Here is a 4,971-nt window from a genome sequence, read left to right as displayed (position 1 = left end):
GTAAATGCCTTCAACCTTCACTAGTACGTCCTCTACCATCCCATAAGCTTGTCTCATTGACTTGTCTGCCAATTGTAATGAGAACAAGGCAGGTTGTACCTCAATGATCCCCAGCTTCTCCATTACAGAGAGTGGCATAAGGTTTATCCCTGACCCAAGATCACACAGAGCTTTCTCAAAGCTCATGGTGCCAATGGTGCAAGGTATTAAGAACTTGCCAGGATCTTGTTTCTTTTGAGGTAGAGTTTCCTGAATCCAAGTATCTAAGTCACTAATGAGCAAGGGAGGTTCACCTTCCCAAGTCTCATTACCAAATAGCTTGGCATTCAGCTTCATGATAGCTCCTAGATATTGAGCAACTTGCTCTCCAGTCACATCTTCATCCTCTTCAGAGGATGAATATTCTTTAGAGCTCATGAATGGTAGAAGGAGATTTAATGGAATCTCTATGGTCTCTAGGTGAGCCTCAGATTCCTCAGGATCCTTAATAGGAAACTCCTTCTTGCTTGAGGAACGTCCCAGGAGGTCTTCCTCACTAGGATTTTCGTCCTCCTCCTCCCCTATGCATTCGGCCACTTTGATTAAATCAATGGCCTTGCATTCTCCTTTTGGATTTTCTTCTGTATTGCTTGGGAGAATACTGGGAGGAGTTTCAATGACTTTCTTACTCAGCTGGCCCACTTGTGCTTCCAGATTTCTGATGGAAGATCTGGTTTCATTCATGAAACTAAAAGTGGCCTTTGACAGATCAGAGACAATATTAGCTAAATTAGAATTATTTTGTTCAGAGTTCTCTGTCTGTTGCTGAGGAGATGATGGATATGGCTTACTATTATTCAGCCTATTGCGTCCACCATTGTTAAAACCTTGTTGAGGTTTTTGTTGATCCTTCCATGAGAAATTTGGATGATTTCTCCATGATGAGTTATAGGTGTTTCCATAAAGTTCACCTAAGTAATTAACCTCTGCCATGGCAGGGTTCTCAGGATCATAAGCTTCTTCAGAAGCTGCCTCTCTAGTACTGTTGGATGCATGTTGCAATCCATTCAGATTTTGAGAGATTATGTTGACCTGTTGAGTCAACATTTTGTTCTGAGCCAATATGGCATTCAGAGCATCAATTTCAAGAACTCCTTTCTTCTGAGGGACCCCATTATTCACGGAACTCCTCTCAGAGGTATACATGAACTGGTTGTTTGCAACCATGTCAATGAGTTCTTGAGCCTCTTCAGGCGTTTTCTTCAGGTGAATAGATCCACCTGCAGAATGGTCCAATGACATTTTCGAAAATTCAGATAGACCATAATAGAATATATCTAATAAGGTCCATTCTGAAAACATGTCAGATGGACATCTCTTGGTCAGCTGCTTGTATCTTTCCCAAGCTTCATAGAGGGATTCACCATCTTTTTGTTTGAAGGTTTGAACATCCACTCTCAGCTTGCTCAGCTTTTGAGGAGGAAAGAATTTATCCAAGAAGGCAGTGACCAGCTTATCCCAGGAGTCCAGGCTATCCTTAGGTTGTGAATCCAACCATATTCTAGCTCTGTCTCTTACAGCAAAAGGGAAAAGCATGAGTCTGTAGACTTCAGGATTAACTCCATTCGTCTTTACAGTGTCACAGACTTGCAAGAACTCAGTTAAAAACTGATAGGGATCTTCAGATGGAAGCCCATAAAACTTGCAGTTTTGTTGCATTAATGCAACTAGTTGAGGCTTAAGCTCAAAGTTATTGGCTCCAATGGCAGGAATGGAGATGCTTCTTCCATCAAACTTGGATGTTGGCTTTGTGCAATCACCAAGCATTCTCCTTGCATTATTATTATTATTTTCGGCCATCTCCTTCTCTTGTTCGAAAATTTCTGAAAGGTTATTTCTGGATTGTTGTAATTTAGCTTCTCTTAATTTTCTCTTCAGAGTCCTTTCAGGTTCTGGATCAGCTTCAACAAGAGTGCCTTTATCCTTGTTCCTGCTCATAAGAAAGAGAAGAAAACAAGAAAAGAAAAAGGAATCCTCTATGTCACAGTATAGAGATTCCCTTATGTTAGTAGAAGAAGAAAGAGGTAGAAGAATGAAGAAGGAAATTCGGATTTGTGGATGAAGAGAGGTGAAGAGAAGTGTTAGTAATTAAATAATTAAATAGAATAAGAGAAGAGAATGAAGATTTCGAAAATAATTTTTGAAAAAGAAGTTAGTAATTTTCGAAAATCAAAGACAAAATATAATTAAAATTAAAATTTAAAACAAAAAGAATTTTTGAAAAAGAGAGGGAGAATTTTCGAAAATTAGAGAGGAAAAAGTAGTTAGGTGGTTTTGAAAAAGATAAGAAACAAACAAAGAGTTAGTTAGTTGATTGGAAAAGATTTGAAATCAAATTTGAAAAAGATAAGAAGATAAGAAGTTAGATAAGATATTTTGAAATCAAATTTTGAAAAAGATAAAGTTTTTGAAAAAGATAAGATAAAAAGATAAAAAGATTTTTAAGAAAAAGATATTTTGAAAAAGATTTAATTTTTTAAAATTACTTAACTAACAAGAAACTACAAGATAAGATTCTAGAACTTAAAGATTGAACCTTTCTTAACAAGAAAGTAACAAACTTCAAATTTTTGAACCAATCACATTAATTGTTAGCTAATTTTCGAAAATTAGATATAAAGATAAGAAAAAGATTTTGAAAATATTTTGAAAAATAATTTTGAAATTTTCGAAAATAGAAAAAAAATGAAAAAGATATGATTTTTGAAAAAGATTTTGAAAAGATAAGATTTTTTTTTTAAAATTGAAATTTTGACTTGACTTGTAAGAAACAACTAATTTTAAAATTTTTTGACCAAGTCAACCCAAAATTTCGAAAATTTAGAGGAAAATAAGGAAAAGATATTTTTTTTTATTTTTGAATTTTTAAAGAAAAACACAAAAATGACCCAAAACATGAAAATTTTGGATCAAGACACAAAATGCATGCAAGAATGCTATGAATGTCAAGATGAACACCAAGAACACTATGAAGATCATGATGAACATCAAGAACATAATTTTGAAAAAAAATTTTATGCAAAGAAAACATGCAAGACACCAAACTTAAAAATCTTTAATGCATGGAAAATATGAATGAAAAAATGCACATGAAAAACAACAAAAGACACAAAACAAGAAATCATCAAGATCAAACAAGAAGACTTGTCAAGAACAACTTGAAGATCATGAAGAACACTATGAATGCATGGAGTTTTCGAAAAATGCAAGAAAAATTTTGAAAGCATGCAATTGACACCAAACTTAAAAATTAACACAAGACTCAAACAAGAAACACAAAATATTTTTTTATTTTTTTTTGATTTTCTAATTTTTTTTTGTATTTTTATTAATTTTTTCGAAAAATAAAATTTAGAAAAACGAAAAATAAAAGAAAAATTTTTGAAAAAGATTTTTGAAAAGAAAATTACCTAATCTGAGCAACAAGATGAACCGTCAGTTGTCCATACTCAAACAATCCCCGGCAACGGCGCCAAAAACTTGGTGGACGAAATTGTGATCACTTGTTCTTTTTACTTGTAGGATGTATACTCTGAGGGCATTGTTTATTTTCACAACTCCGTTCAACTAACCAGCAAGTGTACTGGGTCGTCCAAGTAATAAACCTTACGTGAGTAAGGGTCGAATCCACAGAGATTGTTGGTATGAAGCAAGCTATGGTCACCTTGCAAATCTCAGTTAGGCAGATTAAAATAGTTTATGGGTTTTTGAAAAGAAAGAAATAATGAAAGGGATAAAGATACTTATGCAGGTTCATTGGTAGGAATTTCAGATAAGCATGTGGAGATGCTGTAGAGCCCAAGGACGCCTGCTCTCCTACTGCTTCTACTCAATCCTTCTTACTCCTTTCCATGGAAAGCTTTGTATAGGGGTTCACCATCAACTGTGGCTACTTTCATTCCTCACGGGGAAATATCCTGTGCGGCTGTCACTCGCACAGCTAACCAGTCTGGAGGCATCACCCATGGCTGATGGCTACATCCCATCCTCGCAGTGAAAACTATGCTAACGCACTCTGTCACAGTACGGCTAATCACCGGTTGGTTCCCGCTCCTACTGGAATAGAATCCCTCTTTTGCGTCTGTCACTAACGCCCAGCAGGTTAAAGTTTGAAGCACGTCACGGTCATTCATTACCGGAATCCTACTCGGAACACCACAGACAAGGTTGGACTTTCCGGACTGGATCCTACTCGGAATACCACAGACACGGTGAGACTTTCCGGATCCTCATAAATGCCGCCATCTATCTAGCTTATACCACGAAGATTCTGTTGGGGAATCTAAGAGATACACATTCAAGCTCTGTTGCATGTAGAACGGGAGTGGTTGTCAATCACTCACATTCATAAGTGAGAATAATAATGAGGGTAATCTGACTCATCACATTCATCATGTTCTTGGGTACGAATGAATATCTTGGAATAAGAATAAGAGAGATTTGAATAAAAGATAATAGAACTTCATTAATACTTGAGGTACAGCAGAGCTCCACACCCTTAATCTATGGTGTGCAGAAACTCCACCGTTGAAAATACATAAGCAAAGAGTTCAGGCATGGCCGAATGGCCAGCCTCTCTCACGTGATCAATGATCTCCTAAGATGAAGAATAAAACAAAACTGAGACCAAAGATGTCTAATACAATAGATAAATGTCCTATATATACTAGACTATCTCCTAGGGTTTACATGAGTGAGTAATTGATGCATAAATCCACTTCCGGGGCCCACTTGGTGTATGTTTGGGCTGAGCTTGATCATTCCACGAGCTAAGGCATTTCTTGGCGTTAAACTTTGAGTTATGACGTGTTTTGGGCGTTTAACTCCGGATCATGACGTTTTTCTGGCGTTTAACTCCAGACAGCAGCGTGTACTTGGCGTTTAACGCCAAGTTACGTCGTCATTCTTCGAATAAAGTATGGACTATTATAT

Source organism: Arachis hypogaea, chromosome 4, assembly GCF_003086295.3.
Source record: "Arachis hypogaea cultivar Tifrunner chromosome 4, arahy.Tifrunner.gnm2.J5K5, whole genome shotgun sequence".
In the NCBI taxonomy this organism is placed as follows: domain Eukaryota; kingdom Viridiplantae; phylum Streptophyta; class Magnoliopsida; order Fabales; family Fabaceae; genus Arachis; species Arachis hypogaea.
Note: the sequence above shows the minus strand (reverse complement) of the source record.